The sequence below is a fragment of the Pleurodeles waltl genome, chromosome 9 (assembly GCF_031143425.1).
Source record: "Pleurodeles waltl isolate 20211129_DDA chromosome 9, aPleWal1.hap1.20221129, whole genome shotgun sequence".
In the NCBI taxonomy this organism is placed as follows: domain Eukaryota; kingdom Metazoa; phylum Chordata; class Amphibia; order Caudata; family Salamandridae; genus Pleurodeles; species Pleurodeles waltl.
In genome coordinates, this window is record NC_090448.1 from 871,063,107 (window position 1) to 871,082,697 (window position 19,591).

General features: G+C 43.4%; 1 protein-coding gene and 1 long non-coding RNA gene across 2 annotated transcripts in view; one reads left to right on the forward strand and one right to left on the reverse strand.

Annotated features, from left to right (window-relative positions):
• FOXN3 (forkhead box N3) overlaps positions 1 to 14,684 on the reverse strand; it is a 648,650-nt gene extending 633,966 nt beyond the window's left edge. The window contains exon 1 of the mRNA XM_069208155.1: positions 14,493 to 14,684. The gene's annotated coding sequence lies outside the window, so the exon portion shown is untranslated. The remainder of the gene's footprint in view (positions 1 to 14,492) is intronic.
• The window catches only part of LOC138260052 (uncharacterized), a 163,817-nt gene that overhangs the window by 90,291 nt on the left and 53,935 nt on the right, over positions 1 to 19,591 (forward strand). The window lies entirely within an intron of this gene.

Genomic DNA, 19,591 nt, shown 5'->3' on the forward strand with positions numbered 1-19,591 from the left:
AAACATTTGAATAGAGACAAAAAAACGTGAAACATATTTAAAAGAATAAATGAGGTCAATAAATATAAAACAAAAAATATTGAATAAAATAAATTACAAATAAAAAGTACAATTCAAAAAGAATATTAAAACATTTAAAATTATAACGCGGTAATTCCTACTATCCTAAAAAGCAAACACCAATAAACAATTCAAATTACAAATTTTATAAAAATAAAAAATGATTGATATTCAAGTAGTTGTAAAAAACAATTAAAATTAAATAACATTAGGTTAACACCATTTAATAACTAAATAAACTTATCAACCAAACATTAATTAAAAATTACCAAATAAACACTTATGACATAACAAATGAGTTATACATTTAAAAAATATATATTTTAATTTTTAAAAACTTCCCACTCTAATCCATACAAACCTGACAACCTGCTATTAAACTAACAATTTCTAAGTAGACTAAAAAATAAATTTCATATAAAAACCTTACATATTATATCAGATATTATAATACTAATAAAATATAATACCCAAATAAATAATATTTATCACTCTTATTAAAAACTTATATCTTGAACAACTGTATTAAATATACAACAATATATACAACTGCATTAAAAATATTAAATATTTAAAAACACAATATTATTACCTTCTATTTTCTGTCCCATTATATTTTTGAGCCACAATATTTTTATACTATGTTTTGTCACACTACTAAAAGGAGGGAGGAGAGACAAAACAAGGGATTTGAAAGTACAATCCAATCAAATACCTTTGTTTTTAATGTTGTAAGTTTGTAAGGTTGCACATGATTCTGTAAAAGGACAGTTCATATTGTCAATGGCCTTATCACTATTTTGTGATGGGTATCCACAAACCTCACATTTGCACTGTACAGCTGTTATAACCATCTTCTCTAAAAACAGCACTGCCAATTTTAATATAAGTACAAAAAGGCAACATTTTAAAGTAAGGTCCAGCATCCCGTAAGGCTTTTAGAAGGGAAGTACTAACTTTGTGGCTTCCTAGCCCCCATGTTCTTTATGATCACTTGATAAATCCACAAGGAGGAGAATGGCACAAGAAAAGGAGAAAGGTTTAAGGTCAGAAGAAAAGAAGGTGAAAAGAAAGAGAAACAAAGCAACAAGAAAAGGGAGACAGAGAGGAGGGTAAGTGGACAGTGACCAATAGGCCAGGAAGAAGGCAGAGGGAGACACATAAGGAATACAGAGAAGGCAGGAGAGAAAGAGGGAAGGAAAGGGAGCGGAGAGATACTGAAACGATCTAAAAGATATCCAAGATTAGATATGTATCTTTTCCAGTCATGGTATTTCTTTGCAGTCTGGTATTGCAGTTTTGAATTTCAGTAATAAATACAACATGATACGTACTGGAAGTCAAAGAAAAACGGGAATGATTGTGATTCTCATAACTGACATAGGGCAACATGAATCTTTGATGAATTGGGATGAATGTAAAGAGTGAGGCAGAGGTGAAAATGCAACGCAGAAATAAAAGGAGAAAGATGTGGAGGGGAAAGAGTGAGAGGATGAACAGAGGAGTTGAGAAGGAAACAAGGACTAGGAGGAAGAGGTAAAGCGATAAATGGCAAATACTTTTAAATCATACATTTAAGTACAGCTTTGAGGTATTGGGAAGTATCTCCAAAAACAGTAATGGTGGTCATATCTGGCGCTACATTCAACTTCTAAAGTTGCCTTCCATACTGAAGGTGAAGGTAACAGAATAACGCAACAGTAGCGTCTGGTTGCTAGCAGTCCTATTGGACTGAAAGAATCAGCTTCAGATTTCTGGTGGCCAAACGACAAATCAGTAGTAAACAGACCTATCCATAAAAATGAATGAAAGTGTCTGAAATGTGCGTTCTCTAGGGTTCTGAGAGTGAAGTAAATGAAGTGGAAGAGACAATTTGAGGGGAGTGTTTGGGATAAACACTTTTCATGAGTACTGCATTAGGGAAAACTCAGAAAACACAATTTACAGATGTTGGAAAATTCCACCTGAAACCACGAAAAATAAACACAGAAAACCTGATCATCTCATCCAGTATCTGCTCCTTTAATGAGGAACACAGAAAATGACTGTGTATACTTGAAACAAAAACTTAAGGCTACATGACAAGATTACCCATTAAGAGTACAGAGGATACAGAATGCACTGTCATCTTTGTAAATGTTGTTAAATTCAGGAAACAGTTGGGTGCCAGAACAACATTTGTTAGAGGCACAACATGGTGGTCCAATACTGTTTAATGTAGGAAAGTGCATGGCATCAGGATGACCTCAGGAGGACAATGTAATTTATTAGTTGCAACCTCATGGGGTAAGTACTGAGGGATTGTATGGGAAGACATGAATTCATACAGTACAAGGGGGTACACCAGGTATAACATATATATTGTGCATGAAGTTTCTCTGAAAATGATAGACATGAAAACAAAACAAGTTAGACCAAAATAGTAGCCAAGGCCCTGGTTAATAGATTGGCGATGGTGGTGTGCGCCCTCTTTTTAATAAGCAACAAAACAGATTTATGCCTGACAAGGCACTGCATCCACTGTCTGCAGGTGGTGAAGGCCCACTCTGGCCAACTAGAGTATCCAACAGCACTACCACTGTAGGACTTTGAAAAGGCCTTTGATTCAGTTAAGTGGCCATTCAAGTGCTGGAAAAAGGGACTTCGGACCCTATTTCTGAGAAGTAATATAGTGTTAACCCTGGGCCAAGGTACAAGCCTCAATAGCTCAGGGGACCCAACAGGGTAGTCCTCTGTGTCCTATTTTATTTTGCCTGACCATTAAGGCTCTGGTGGAGTGGATTAGGCGTGATGCACAGATGCGGTCATCTGTTGGGGCTGTGAATGAGGCAGCCATATCTCCCTACATGTGGATGATGTCCTAGTATTGATGCAGACACCAGACTTTACGTTACTGAGACTGATGCAAATTCGAAGTCTGAGGCAGGGCCTCTGGGTCAACTGGAATAAGTCAACAGTGGTCCTGTTAGTTGGTGAGGTAGGAAGGGAGTTGCTGAATATTAGAACATTGGAATGTTGGGGGCTCCATTGAGGACAACGGAGTGCTCTGGGCTTTTACTGGCTGAAAAGCCGAGAGTGTCAACATTCAGCAACACCTGTGAACAAAGGCATCATGGAGCCTAAGGGGATTTTAATCCCTTCGGGCTCTGTGAGGACTTTGTTTTATTTATTAGAACATTCTGCCCTCTAGTGGCAGAATGTTCTAATAGCCTTATAGCCCTTCGTAGCTGAGCTATACTGACATTTAAAGTCCCGCTCCCTTGTTAAAGGCCCTCGACTTCGGCTTGGGCCTCTAATGGCGGAGCAGGCCTTTAATGACTGGTATAGCCAGCTACAGTGGTCTATAATGCTATATTAAGGTTATGCAGAGATGTTTCCGCTAGCTTGGGTTGTCAATATCTAGAGACCCGAAGGAAAGCGGGGACTTAAATGTTTGTCCCATTACCCAAAAAATGAAAGACACATATCCATATGGATCAAGCTTCCACTGAATATGATAGGAAGGGGAGCCTTGTTGAAAATAATAGTTCTCCATCAAATACTATACACTACAAAATTACCCTTACATGCCTTTCCCCAGTTGGTTGTCTACTACCAAACCCTAATTAAATAACTACATATGGGCAACAGGCGCTCCCAGAGTGGCCCACAAGAAATGCATAACATTGACTTTTGACGGTGGATTGGGCAAAGTGGACATAAAGTTGTAGTATTAGACCTCCAAGTTGCTTCCTATTAACGTCTTGATCTTTGGAGACAGGGTGGACATAGCAATCACAATAGAAATCAACTTACTTGATAAATATGCGCTATGTTCCAAATTGTATGGGCCGAAAGGTCTGCAGGCAATGTCTTTGGTACAGCTGACCCCCTGGAATAGAGGTGCCCTGAACTGAGATGGATGGGCTGGAATGGAAAGCCGTCAAAAAGAGGACACACAGCATCAAGAGATCTCTAAGCTTTATGGGTTCTGGGCCTGGGACAAAATTGGATATCTGGGATCAAGGATGCCTGCCCTCCAAGATTTCAACCATTCTAGAGTCCAAGCTCACTATGGAAAAGATAAGGGAGTCTGACATCTTTACAAAGCTTTGGTAATAAACATATCTGACTCCTAAACCTTTTTGAGGGAAAAGTCAAAGCATGACATATGACATTTGCGAGTGGGCAAATGGGCTGAGGCACAGATGGCAGCCAGGGTCCTAGTGATCACCATCCGAATGTACCTTATCCAGTTTAAGTATTTCCACAGGGTCTACGTCACGACCCAGAAACTATGGAACATCAAGAGCCCAGACCCCACCTGCCTGCACTGCAAGACTGAGAGGTGCCCACTCATATATGTGATCTGGAAGTGCATGGTCATCCAGAGATACTGATTCCATAGCTACCATACACTAGAGGAGGTAATTGACTTCCCACTGGACAAAGATCCTAAAATGGCTGCTCTCAGTCTTCCATAGACAGGATGGCCATGTGGGACATAAATTATTAGCTGATATTGGGTGTAGAGGCTGAACGGGGCATAGCACTGCATTGCTGCATTGGTGTTCTGTGGAGGCTCCCTCCTACCCGGAATAGTTGAGGGGTATGGACAATTGTGCCCTTGCTGAACAATCGCTTTATAAGGCAAGGGGTTGCCAAGCAAGGATCTGGGACCATGGTGGGAAATCTTTGATAATATTATGCTAGATCCAGACCGGACTAGGTCCCGCCTGTGAAGATGAATTAATGTAATAGATTTTCCCACCATTGCATTTGTTACCGTGATGAACTGGAAAACTGTATCTGTAATGTTGTGTCTACTGTAGTTGTGTACAGTTCTTACGATTGGGGTGGAGGTTGTATTTGGTTCAATCCATCATTCCTCTGACTCTGGAAGATATGAGTTACACATAACCATTAAAAATATATTTTTGAAAAACGTCTGGAAAGGATAGAGATGTGGATTGTGTTGTTTCATCATTCTTGAATAAACAATAACAGACAAGCAATATGTCCTTTAGTGCTGTTTGAACGCCTAGGAAATCTTGGCAAATGGCCCAGGTTCATTTTAAAGGCCAGCTCTCACCTTTACTTTACAGACAGAATTATGAGCCAGATGTATGAAGCCTATTTGCATTTCTTAACGGTCTGAATCGGTACTTTAGGCTGTTAAGAAATGCAAACTGGGCTTTTCTAGTGTACAAAGCCCTTTAAGGATTCACAAATTGCGATTTCTACCATGTAGAAATCGTAATTTGCGATTCCCAGAATAGGAAATGCAAATAGGGATTTCCTATTTGCATTTCCTATTCTGATGTACCACGCATTTCCAAAATGCAATTTGAACACTTAGAAGATGCAATTACCACCGACTTGAAGTAGGTGGTAACCAGGTGCAATTTAAAAAAAGCACCCCAAGATGCTTTTTAAAAAACATTGCAATAGAGCACATGCATGCCGCTTAGGCATATGTGTGCTCTAAAGGTGCACCCCATATTTTTGCACCAAGGGGGCCTTTTTCCTACTGCCATCCCTGGTTTTGCATTTCCTAAATAAGAAATCATTATTTAGGAAATGCAATGGGATTTCTTAATACCGGTTTCCTAATAGTGATTCCTACTTTTTAGGAGTCACTATTAGGCAATCGGTTTCTTTATACATAGCATTTTGCATTTCTTAAATAGCAATTTCTATGAGGTCACTATTTAAGAAATGCAAAATTGCATTTTCGTACAGCTGGCCCTAGGTTCTCAGGACTATTTTTTCTTTCAAACTGGTGGAAGTAAGATTTTTAGAGATTCCCACTGCAGCTAAAGTTTTATTCAAGTGTATGTGTTTGTAAACTCTTAGGGTGAAATTGATGTCCTGGACACCTATGGATTTCATAGATCCAAGCAGCATCAAACATTACTAAATACATTTGTACCATTCACATGTTCAGGTGAACCTTTAACCCAGGTAATCAAGCACTGTGTTTTGTTATTGAACAGCGGTGCAGAGGGCAGTTTGAATAAAGCTGCATTCCACCACATGCAAATTGTCATTACATTTCATAAAGAGAGGAATAAGGTACCTCATTAACTTTTGCCATGTATAAAGTTAGGGCAAAGAAGATAAGTGACTATCAAAGTAACAAGTTATGAGTGGACGGTGGAAATGGGTTAAGTATGAATGTACTGGGAGCAATGGAGCTCGGTACATTATTTGGGTGACCTTCATCACTGTGCACAAAAAATGGGAATTACGCAATGAGATGACTTTTCACACATTTACCATTCACAGTTTTAAGCATAGACAGAGTAGGTGATTTGCTCAGAATCACATGATATTAAGTGCTGAAGGTGGGATTCAACTGTAGGTCCCCAGGTTTGAAAGTTGGCAGTTTTATGCCACATCCATTCCTAACAAGAGTTATAAGGAACTATAAGCCTAGTGACAAGCATCAATGTAAGAAACAACACAGCAATTAATACTATGACCCTGATTACTTCACAGCACTTTCTGAGGGTGTAACAGATTGAAAAGAATTAGTGATATTGTTCAGGCCAAATAATACACCATTGGGCCAGTCACAGCTCCCCAGCCGCTCCACAGCCCCCCTGTTTGCCACTGATAGTTCCATCCACATTCCTAAGCCTGAATGCAACAGCTCTGTCCGCATTCCTGAGCCTGATTGCGACAGCTCCGCCTGCATTCCTGAGCCTAATTGCGACAGGTCTGTCCGCCTTTCTAAGCCTGATTGCATTTGCTGATGCCCCTGCCAATACCTCCTTCGCCTCCCACCCCGGCCCCTCCCTCCTCCCAGGACATATAATGGAGGCCGCAGCGTTGCCGCACAGCGGATGCACCCAGTGGACACGCCTCTGGCGCACCTAAGCCAAGCCCGTCTGTGCACGTTCGTGCCTAGATCACACCCAGCGCCAGGACACCAGTTCCTCCCACACCCCACGGCTACACCCCTAGGAGCGCCAGGCCCTGAATGTCAGACACCCCATGAACATCTACTTCACAGCCTCCCCTTGCTGGACCAAAAGACCCTTCACAGGCCTACACTGCTGTTTCTCCTGCAACGTGGTCCCACCTGCGCACACTAACCCCCGCACAGCACCCACACAGAAGACTACGAACAACCAAGCACCACTCAAGTGCATCCTGCTAAACGCCCACTCCTTATGCAAACACGCCACAGAAATCTGGGACACCATCACCACCCATGACCCAGATGTCACCTTCATCACTAAAACATGGCTAACCTCAAACTCCAACATCACAACGGCCAACCCTGACAGCTACAAGATGATACACTGAGATCACACCAACAAACATGGTGGGGGCGTCACCATCATCTTCAAAGAAACTATCCAACGCACCATCAATGACAACGACCAAACGCCCCTCATGGAACACCTCAACTTCTAACTCCAGACCAATGCCAACATCGCGATGCGCGGCACCCTTGCATATAGACCCTCAGGACCACGCCCCACCTCTGCAACGCCATCACCACCCTCATCGCCACTGACTTCCTCTACTTAGTCCTAATCGGCGATCTCAATTTCCACCTTAACGACACCAACTCCACTTCCCTCATAGAGAACCTCAGCAACATTGGCCTCCCCAACCTGTCAACAAACCAACGCACAAAGCAGAACACACACTGGACGCCATCTTCACTTCTAGTGACAGAATCAATTTCATCCATGTGACTGAACTCACCTGGACCGACCACGTCATCGTCCACTTTACCATCTCCAATTCCCAGTACACCAACTCCAAGCACCTAAGCACCTCCCACCGAAGCTGGAGCAAGGTAACCTAGACCCTATGAACACAGGCCCTAGGCACCGCACAACCTGAGCCCACGGCAGACCTCGACCTCAATCAGGCCATCCAAAACTTCACCACCTGGATCATCAACTCCGTCCAACAGAGACAACTAGCTGAAACCAACTAAAACCAACAACACCTCCATGTCAGCGAGATGGTACACTCAGCCGCCACTGGTAAAGCGACTGCCACTAACATGAGAAACAATGAACCATAACCAAGGACCCCCTCTGACAAAGCCATCTAAAAGGCAGCCCTCAACAACTACCACCACCACCACCTCAAGGCAGCAAAAAGAGCAGCAATCACTGCCCGCATCAACACTACAGCTAGCCACATGAAAGAACTCCTCAGAATCAATAAGGAATTCTCAAACCAGATAGCCACAGAGACCACTATCCACCCATTCCAGGAACTCTGCGACCCCTCAGACTACTTCCACAGCAAGATCATCGCCATATACAATCATTTTGACCCCCAGCCTAGACAACATCTTTCAAGCATCAAACACCAGCCACACGATAACCTCCTAGGACCCGGTTACCACAGAGACCACAGCAGCCTTCATGTCATCCATCTACTCCGGGCAACCACCGACCCCTGCCCCCAACGGCTTTTCAACCTCAGAGCCAAAACTATTAGCACATAACTAACCTGCATCCTTAATACCATCATCTCCAATGCAACCTTCCCAGACAAATGGAAGCAGTCAGAGGTTAGATCCCCCTAAAGAAACCCTCTGCTGACCACAGCGACCTCAAAAACTACAGGTTGATCTCTCTTCTCTCCCTCCTGGGCCAAAGTGCTTGAGAAAGCCATCAACCAACAGCTCACAGACTACCTTGAACAAATCCACCTTCTCGACACCTCACAAGCAGGACTACGTGCCAACCAGGGCACCAAGACTGCACTGATCTTCGCCACAGATGACATCAGGACCCTCCTCGACTGAGGAGAGTAGGCAGCTCTGATACTTCTGAACCTCTCCGCAGTATTTGATAAAGTCTCCCACCACATTCTCCTCAACAAACGCAACAACATAGGCATTCAACAGAACGCCCTTAAGTGGGCCGCCTCTCTCCTCCCTGGCCACAGGCAGAGCACCTGCCATTCTCCTTTCGCTTCGACACCCAAGAACATCACCTGCGGCGTACCCCAAGGATCCTCCCTCAGCCCAACCCTGTTCAGCATCTACATGACCCTCCCTCATGGACATTGTCAGATCCTATGGACTTAATGTAGTCTCCTACACCGATGACACTAAACTAATCCTCTAACTCAGTGAAGACCCCACAAAGCCAAAGCCAACATTTATAAACCCATGACCAATGTAGCCCCATGGATGGAAAAAAGCTGCCTCAAACTAAGCACCAACAAAACGGAGGCCCTGATCTTCAGGAAGAACACCTCCATATGGGACCACAGCTGGTGGCCAGCGGAACCTGGACCAACACCCTTTCCATCAGACCACACATGAAACCTTAGCACCATCCTTTACCTCCAACTATCCATGAATTCACAAGTAAACTTAGTTGCTTCCTCCTGCTTCTACATCCTCCGTGTGCTCTGCTGAATCTTCAAATGGATCCCTACAAACACCAGAAAGACAGTAATGCACGCCTTGGTCACCAGAAGCCTCGACTATTGCAATGCTCCCTAAAGCTGGAGTGTGCTCCCAGCTACTTAAGACTCCAGACTCTACAGAATACCGCAGCCAGACTTATCCTCAACCTCCCCAAGTGCTCAAGCATCACCCCACACCTCAGGAACCCCCACTGGCTCCCCATCCAGAATAGATGCTAATTTAAAATCCTCACAGATGCATACATGGCTCTCCACAACCTAGAGCCGTCCTACATCAACCATCGACTGAGCTACTACATCTCAGCAAGACAACTACACTCCACCTCGCTAAACCTCACACACAATCAGCACCCATCGCAGCTGGAGCAGAGGCCACTCCTTCTCCTACACAGCAGCCAAGTCCTGTAACAGCCAGCCCTTCCAACTCCGAACAGCTCCCTCCCTGGCGGACTTCAGGAGACTCAAGACGTGTCTTTTCGATGGAGACACAGCGCCTTCAGCACCCCTTAGGGGCTAGGGGTAATAGTGCAGCACTTTACAAATGCTATGACTGATTGATTGATCGATGTACATTACAAGCAACCTCACAAAAGGTATGAGTGTTCACTTATTGGACAGTTTAAAACAATAGATCTCCTGAACAACTGTGTTAATTTTTGCCCACCAGTCAACGCATATTCATGGCACACTAGTTCTTCTCCCTTGCACTCCTAGATCCAGAATCTTAGAGCCAGGTGTATCAAAGGGTTTTATCCATTCTGTGTTTATGGGAAATTGGTTTGTAAATATGGCCCTTAGAGCATGATCTGCCCTAATCATGAGTTTCTGAGATTGCCCTCAGTAGTGCCTATGACCACCATCAATGGATCCTTAGCATTCCAAGTGGCCTTAATTTTTCCCCATTGTCATGTGATATTTTCAGTGGTTCTGAAGGGTGAGTGGTTAATTACGCATTACAACATTGACACCTATTGTAACACTTATAGCTCCATTTGACTCTTTTGTTTATGCTAGGTGATATGGCACAGCTTCCAAGATCAAATAAAGCTGTCACCATCTCTTGCTAGTCCTTGGGTGCAATGACCTCCTTGTCTTCCTCCTTTATTTATATCTATGTATGTACGTGGAAGTGATATAGGGGGTTATTACAACTTTGGAGGAGGAGTTAATTCGTCCCAAATGTGACGAATATACCACCAGCCGTATTACGAGTTCCATAGGATATAATGGACTTGTAATACGGCTGGTGGTATATCCGTCACTTTACCGTCACTTTTGGGACGGATTAACACCTCCTCCAAAGTTGTAATAACCCCCATAGTGTGATTTAAGGTGGCTACCTCATGCCATGCCATCAAGGACACAGTTTCCTTTCATGGGAACTGATAACAAGTGCCCCAGTGTTGATAGGTTGATTTTATTTTTGTATAGAGTGAACTTGGTCCAAAGGCCTTAGAGTGCTTTACATGATTACATTACACAAGGTCAAATTCATTTTTAGGGCTCATCTGAGTAAGAGTATGCTCTATTGCTTGAGAGACAGCCCATTGCTGACCATTGATTGGATTCATCCTCACTCTCACTCCATTTGCTTCTCTTTGGTTGTCACGTTTTGCCTGCATTTTTTTTTTTAGTGTTTGTCCCTCACCTGGAGCATGGCCCAGGTACTGCTTCCTTGCCAAGAGTCATTCTACTGCTCTCACTTTCAGAGCTTCTTTTTTTCCTTTTCTTTGCCTCTTCTGCAGTGTTGCATGCCCTGTACCTCAAGTCCCACCCTCCGTTGTTGTTTGCCTTGTCCTTACTGCATTGTTTTTTGCTGTGTCTTACAATGTTGCTTGCCCCCTCCCACCATTCCTGTTCCACTACGTGTGGTCACTTGACATTCCCACCCACTCTGTCCCATTGCTTAAAGTTTAGATTTCAACAAAACATCTAGCTTTATTGTGTGTTCACAGCTTGAAAAAACACTGGCAACGCCAATAGATCTTGCAGCACAGTTGAAAATGTAAAAAAGAAAGCGGTATGATGTGGCCAGCTGGCAGGAGGGTACAGTGGAAGACATCTGTACGCTCCAAACTGTGTGCCATCCTGCCCTCAGAGGGATTCTTTTGTTTCTGTTTTCACTGACTGTTGTGCATAAAATGTAACTGTCCCTGTAGCCTGTGTGACAAAATGCTAGCTTCTGGGGACTCCTTCAAAACTTGTATTCTTTCTTCGGGGTTTGAGCATGGCTGATTATAAGGAGTGGATTCCTTTACTGCAGTGCAGAAGCACCAGACATTAACATTTTGATCTGTGTTGAAGGGATAGACTCTGATTTGTACACAATGGCCAAGTTGAGCAGAACATAGTTCCATTTACAGCTTCCCTACTTCATCACATGGTGAAATTCTGGCCAAATGACTTCTACATTTCAACAATGGAAAGTCAGGAGAACGGTCATGCCAAGTGATTTATTCCTTTACTTGCCAGTTACTTGAATTTGTTTAATTTGGCGTAAAGACCAATGTATATTATTTGTGACCTAAGGGCATTATTCAGTGGATAAAAGTTGCTGGGAAAAAAATATTGTTGGCAAAGCCAATAGTTCTCGCCTACATGAAATATTGGTTTTGTCAATGTTTTCAGCCATGTTGTAAACAGTGGGGCTGCTATGCAGCATGGTTGAAAGTTTTAAAAAGTGCTATAACATGGGTAGCACTGGCCGCATTGTATTGCCTTTTTTCTCCATTAAATTGGAGGTGAAAGGGTGGAGCAGGAGACATCTCAGAGAGAGGGGGACCTGCAGCACAGAGGGTGTAGACACCTTCCGCCCCACACACCTGCCAGCAGAAAAAGTAGGTTCTATGACGCGGCCTCGTCAAGGCAATTTTTTACTTTTAACTATGCTGCACTGCGTGGACACTGCAACATGGTTAAAAACATTGACAAAGTCATTAGTCTCCTCAGGCAAGGCAAACTGGATTGGTCAATGCTTGTTTTTCTGTTTTTTAGGTACAGGATAGGATGTGATTTGCCTAAAGCCAAAGGATGTTGGGCTGATGCTGAGACTCAAACCTGATTCCTCAATTTCCAGTTTGGCAGCTCTGGAATTTGTTAGGTTATCTGAATTTGTAAAGCACGCTATCACACACTAGGGTATCATAGCACTTAGCAGGTGTGTGTGTGCCTATCCATGCCTATGGTATGTTGGTTAATTGAAAAGCCAGGCCTTCAGCTTCTTCTGGAATGCAAGAAGAGAGGAGGAGCCTCTGATGTGAGTAGGTGGTTGCTCTGCGCTATAAGAACACTGTAAAATAACTCTAGCCCTCTTGATCTGGTTCTCTGTATGTGTAGGATGTGTAGGAGTCCTGTGGAGCAGAGGACTCTGTGTGGTTGTAGAAGATCTAACAATTCAGGTAGGTGGGGCCTGAGTTGTGTGGCGTCTTGAACGTGTGTACTAGGAGTTTGAATTGAGTATGTTTGTGTATCAGAATCAGGTACCCCTTAGGTGCAGTGTGATGTGAGTTCTGTGTGGGAGGTTAAGGATAGGTCTGGCTGCCAAGTTCTGGAAGGTTTTTAGTCTTCTACTGAGCTGCTAGGTGAACCTGGCATAGAACCGTGTTCCCATAGTCTAATTTGCTGGTGACTAAGGAATCCGTAACAAATATGCTAGTGTTGCTTAGAAGCCATTTGAAGCTATTCCTTAGCATCTTCAGGGTGTGAAAGAAGGATGCAGTGATGGAATTGACTTGTGCGGGCATGACCAAATTGCTGTTGATAAATATTCTTAGGTTCCTGGTGTAGATGCTGGGTGTGAGTCTGTTAGTCTGGCCACCAGTGGGTGTATCACTGTAAGACATTCTTTTTGAAGATTTCTACATCTCTCTTGTCAGTCTTCAGCTTGAGATAGTTGACTTTCATCCAGTTAGCAACTTAGGTCAAAGAGGAGGTGAACTTATTTTTTATGTTTGGGGGTCTTGTCTAAGAGAGTATGAGTTGTATGCTGTCTGCATAGGAAAGGATGCTTGTGTTATGCATGGATAACGATGGCCAGAGGGATAATGTGTTTAGACCTCGAGGCCACATCTCCTACTGGACCCAATAAAATCTCACATTGAGGTGTGTAGCATTTATCAGCTGCTATAATTAGTGTATTATTTTGAGTTTTAATCTGAAAATGAGGGACAATTTGCAGATTTCTTAATGCACCAACATCTGCATATTTCTCTACTTATGGTTTGTTTGACTTGTCTAAAATTAATGGAGGGTGCAGCCTTTATTTCATCTGGTAATCGATGGGTGTGATAAACATTGCATCACTTCTGTGATAGGATAAGAAGTTCAGGAGGCACTCGTAATCGGGCTCTGAAATGTTTATCTAGATATTGTGTTCATTGGCTTACTACGCGAAAACCCATGACTGGAAACCTGATCAGATACTCCCACTCCTGGTCAGTTGCTGTCCTTGTGACCGTGCACATTGGCCCATATGATTCCCTAGCAACTACCATTAGGTCCACTGGAAATATGTGATTCTGACATCTTCTGCATATTTATATAACTGCCGCACGAGTCCATCGACTTCTGCAGAAACTGCAGATCTCACTAAAAAATGTTTCTAGCTCGAACCGATAAAAAGGTTACTAGATACACTGCCAACCGGGTTGGTGCACAGTAAGAGGCCTTATGGCACTGTAGCAGGTCACCTTTCAGCTGCTGCTTGCTCTACATAGTGGTTAAACTGTTATTTCCAATTAACGTTTTGGTTTACAAGGACCACCGCATACCGAAATATTTGTTTTGTTGCTACTTTGCTTACATTCATTCTTAGCTCACAAATATGACGTATCTCTTCAATTGGTCGGACCAATGTCCCATATTCTTCCTTCGCATACACCCACAAAATTGTTCTCGTGAGTGGTAGCATTGTAAATTTCAACTGGAATTTATTGTGCTCCGACTTACACAGGATTGCCTCCCCCATCCCCATCCCTTCCAACCCCAGGGAAAGAAACTGTGTGTCACGGTTCCGCTTCGCTTTTGACTTTTCTCACCAGCGTGTGCATAAGAATGGTTCAGGGACGCCACCATGTCCGTTGCCCGGGCAACCGCTCGTGACGTCACTAGGCGCTGTCCGTGCCTGGGCCCTTAAAGTCTTCCAGCGCTGTTGCCCTGCTGGTCTACTTGGCTGTCTGATGAGGCCATTGGCGAAGATGGGTACAGGGGGTCGGGGTTCCTCTTTCCAGACAAGATCAGGTGGATTTGGTGCTGGAAACAAGACTAGGAGGTGGAGACCGGAGAAACCCTATCTGGTACGTCATAGGAAGATTAACCAATCACCAGCAGAAAATGAAGGGCAGTTTAGAGTTACAGGGCTCAAGTATCTGTGATTGGTCAGTGTTCTCCGGCTTGGCGTGGTTGGTTGCCATGACGCCCCCTGTGAATAAGAAGCGAGTCTTAGCAGTCTTCCTGTTACAAGCATTGAAATAGAAAGTGGATGCATGGGGAATTTGCTTGAGTGGCTGAAAAGTGAGCCTTGGAATCATGAAGCATCGTCGGCCATTTTGGATTAGGAGCACAACCTTTTACTTCAACTCCAGAATCTTCAGAAAAACAATTTGAAGGTTCAGTTTAAAAAAAATCAAACAGTAAAATACGCAGCATAATGTTTTCTAACCTAAAGTATCGTTTTAACAGCTGGACCCACAGTTTTTTATTTTAGATTTCTCCTATAATTTAAATAAATAATTCATACAGCAGAAAAAGAAAGCAAAGCATGAAGAGAGCACGCCCAAGCGGAAGGAGCACCTTTAAGACCATGGGTACTTGTAAAGATTTTCCAAGGGGCCAAACTTTTTGTCTGTTATGTGACCGAGGGCCGTATTGAGGCCTATAGGGAGGTGGTCGTTGGGGTGGTGGTGTGTGATTGGATTGGGGTGTGCTGGAGGCAAGGTGGGCTTAGGGAAACAAAGCATATTTATCAAGTGGTTGAACTGCACAATGTGAAACCAAAAAACCTGGGATTAATCCCTGCTTCCCCACTTTACCAAACTGTGTGATCCTAGGCTGTTGTTTTATTCCACTTTCCCTTCATTATCTCATGTAAGAGGACTTGAAATACAGGACTTAAGGATGGGCGATGTACTGTACGAAACTTTCTCCTGTCCTGTGTTTGGTTTAATAAACTATATTGTTGTTCATGTATAATACGAGCCAAGCCCACCCAAAGGGTCACATAACAACTAACTTGCATCTTAGTTTACTATTTCCATTTTTGCTAGGGTGGTGGGGGGAGTAGGCAGAAGGAATGGTTTCATATTAAAAAAATTATCACTTAAAAAAAAACCTTCTCAATGTGCTGATATAATCTGATTTACTAAGGTGAAACAGTTCTGCATGTTAATAAAATGCACTTTTTGAATTCTGAAGAGACATAATATTTTTAAAATGTTGCTGCAAGATGTCTATAAAAATGAAATTGTTCCTAAAGTTAAGAGGCACTGGACAACCTTGTTACATCCTTTTTTAAAACTTCATTTAACCTGTAAATTAATGCCAGCCTCTTTATTTAACATTTTTTTAATGTTACTTCTGAGTTGAGTAAATTGTAGCCCATTGCTGGTGTTGACCAGTTACAAAGAGCTTTAATATCATATTTGCTAAAAGCACATCCGGTTAATCACAGATGAATGATAATATAGCATTAATCATCTGACAACTTCCGTGACTTGTCGTGGATTCAATTAAAAAAATTATGAACCCATACGGCGCATAAACAAAAAATATTTACAAAACACAATTGTTGAAAATATATATGTATAAATCATTGTCCAAGATATATGATGTCTCCAAGTAATCATCTATTGCATCACAATGTTCATCAAAATGTTCAACAGATTTAGTTCACAGAGTATGTCTCCGCATTTCGGTGGAGTATATGGATATTGAACACCTTCTTCAGGACATAACTCTGAACATTATCTCCCACTAGTACCCACATTAAAACACATTAAGAACCTGTATAAAAATATATAACCATCATTACTACAAAACTTTACATTAATCACATGTACATTACATTTTCAAAGGTCTCCACACAAGTGGTACCCAAAACCAAAATTTCCTCATAATCATGTTCGAAACATCCATAATTCTTTACTAACATGTCTCCTCATACAGCAACATCACTTCATATCACCTACACTGATCATATTGCCTCTATGCATGCAAACAATTGACTGATCCACTTTCTGCTCCCATCTCGCCTAATGCCAGGCTTATGTATATCACTTTTTACATTCTGCCCTTTTTTTACACAACCAACTAACAAGCATTGAATTTTTCACTCGCCCTCTTCTGATTTCTGCATTTCCTATTCGGAATCCACATCTTAATATTTTGAACCCAGAAGGAAGTAATCCTGTATCTCTCTATGGTTAATAATTTTAAATTCCGGGTTTTTGGCAACCACAAAAATTAATTGAAAAGTGTCAAGCTCTCTCTCTCTCTCTCTCAGTCTCTCTCTCTCTCTCTCTATATATATATATATATACATATATATATATATAACCTATCTTTGGCACAGTTTGACAAATCTTCACAACATTTTAAAAAAAAGTGTTCTCTAGAATCTTGCCGTGCATGGAAAGTTCTGGGGTGATCCATCAAGCGGGGGTCGAGAAAAAGGGAGGGTCAAAAAATTGGCATTTCCCATGTTAATTCCCATAAACTATTTAGACATGCCTGCTGCCCCAACCGCAGGATGGAATTACACCAAATTTGGCAGAAAGGTAGCTGTTGGACCCCAGATGAGTCTTTTTTTTATTTGGTGTAAATCCATTGGGTAGTTTAGGAGAACTGAAAAGGAAATGAAAGAAAATCCAAATTTGTATATCCAGATTTGCAACAAATTAATGAATAGTGCCAATCCTGTGCAGAGATTTGATTGGCTGCCAACACTTCAAGAGAGTCGGCAGCCATTTTGAGACTCGGCTTTGGCCGAGTCTAATAAAAAGTGAATAAAAATGAAAAGAGGAAAGGTTTCTGTTACCCTACCCCCTAGCCTTGGTGCAGGGGTCTCCCAGGGATCCCCAGGACTTAAAAACATAAAAAAAATAATCTTTATCAAACTCGAGATCGTTCGCAAATTTCACCATTTTCTTTTTTTATTTAAAAAAGGAAGCGCAGTCTCCCAGTATACTTTTATTTGTACCTCCAGGTGGGCCAGGTCCCAGGGGCATTGGGGGCAAAATAGGAGGGGACACACTCGGCCCCCCCTCCTAGGGTTTAGAGAAGCCCCGGAGACCACCACCTCCCCGGGCTATATCCTAAAAATAATCAGGGTGTGTGTGGCCCCCGCACCCTGGGGACCCCCAACTTTCTGGGGCTTATTAATTATATATATAATAATGGGGGTCCTGTGGATCCCCCTGGGCCCCGGAAGTCTCTTCCACACTGGAGCTATGTAGTACAGTATGCTGGGGCCACAAGGCCCCGTGCTCTGGGAACCACCACCCCCTGAGGCAATCAACTATCATCTATGCCGGGGCCTGGGGCGAACAGGGAGCCTGCTAGGACAGCAGGGACCCTCAGGCTCCCACTATGGTCCTTTCCTGTGTGAAAACATCTTGCCTATGTGCTGCTTTGAAGTCATTTTATGGAGAGACCATTGCAATAACAATAGCAATGGTCTCTCCATAGAATAACCTCAAAACGGCACAAAAGCAAGATGTGTACTACGGATGTTGTAGGAAGTTGGCTCTGTATGCACTATTTCAAAGTAAGGAATAGTATGCACAGAGTCCAAGGGTTCCCCTTAGAGGCAAGATAGTGGCAAAAAGAGATAATACCAATGCTCTATTTTGTGGTAGTGTGGTCGAGCAGTAGGCTTATCAAAGGAGTAGTGTTAAGCATTTGTTGTACGTACACACAGGCAATAAATGAGGAACACACACTCAGAGACAAATCCAGCCAATAGGTTTTGTTATAGAAAAATATATTTTCTTAGTTTATTTTAAGAACCACAGGTTCAGATTCTAGATGTAATATCTCATTTGAAAGGTATTGCAGGTAAGTACTTTAGGAACTTTGAATCATTACATTAGCATGTATAGTTTTTACATAAAACACAATAAGCTGTTTTAAAAGTGGACACAGTGCAATTTTCACAGTTCCTGGGGGAGGTAAGTTTTTGTTAGTTTTGTCAGGTAAGTAAATCACTTACAAGTCTCAGGTTTGGGTCCAAGGTAGCCCACCGTTGGGGGTTCAGAGCAACCCCAAAGTTACCACACCAGCAGCTCAGGGCCGTTCAGGTGCAGAGGTCAAAGAGGTGCCCAAAACGCATAGGCTGCAATGGAGAGAAGGGGGTGCCCCGGTTCCGGTCTGCCAGCAGGTAAGTACCCGCGTCTTCGGAGGGCAGACCAGGGGGGTTTTGTAGGGCACCGGGGGGGACACAAGTTCACACAAACAGTACACCCTCAGCGGCACTGGGGCGGCCGGGTGCAGTGTAGAAACAAGCGTCGGGTTTTCAATGTAAATCAATGAGAGATCAAGGGATCTCTTCAGCGTCGCAGGCAGGCAAGGGGGGGGCTCCTCGGGGTAGCCACCACCTGGGCAAGGGAGAGGGCCTCCTGGGGGTCACTCCTGCACCGGAGTTCCGTTCCTTTCGGTGCTGGGGGCTTTCCAGCCGTCGGGAAATGGAGTTCAGGCAGTCGCGGTCAGGGGGAGCCTCGGGATTCCCTCTGCAGGCGTCGCTGTGGGGGCTCAGGGGGGACAACTTTGGTTACTCACGGTCTCGGAGTAGTCGGAGGGTCCTCCCTGAGGTGTTGGTTCTCCACCAGTCGAGTCGGGGTCGCCGGGTGCAGTGTTGCAAGTCTCACGCTTCTTGCGGGGAGTTGCAGGGGTCTTTAAATCTGCTCCTTGAAACAAAGTTGCAGTTCTTTTGGAGCAGTGCCGCTGTCCTCGGGAGTTTCTTGTCTTTCTTAAAGCAGGGCAGTCCTCAGAGGATTCAGAGGTCGCTGGTCCCTTGGAAAGCGTCGCTGGAGCAGGTTTCTTTGGAAGGCAGGAGACAGGCCGGTAGGACTGGGGCCAAAGCAGTTGGTGTCTTCTGTTCTTCCTCTGCAGGGGTTTTTCAGCTCAGCAGTCTTCTTCTTCT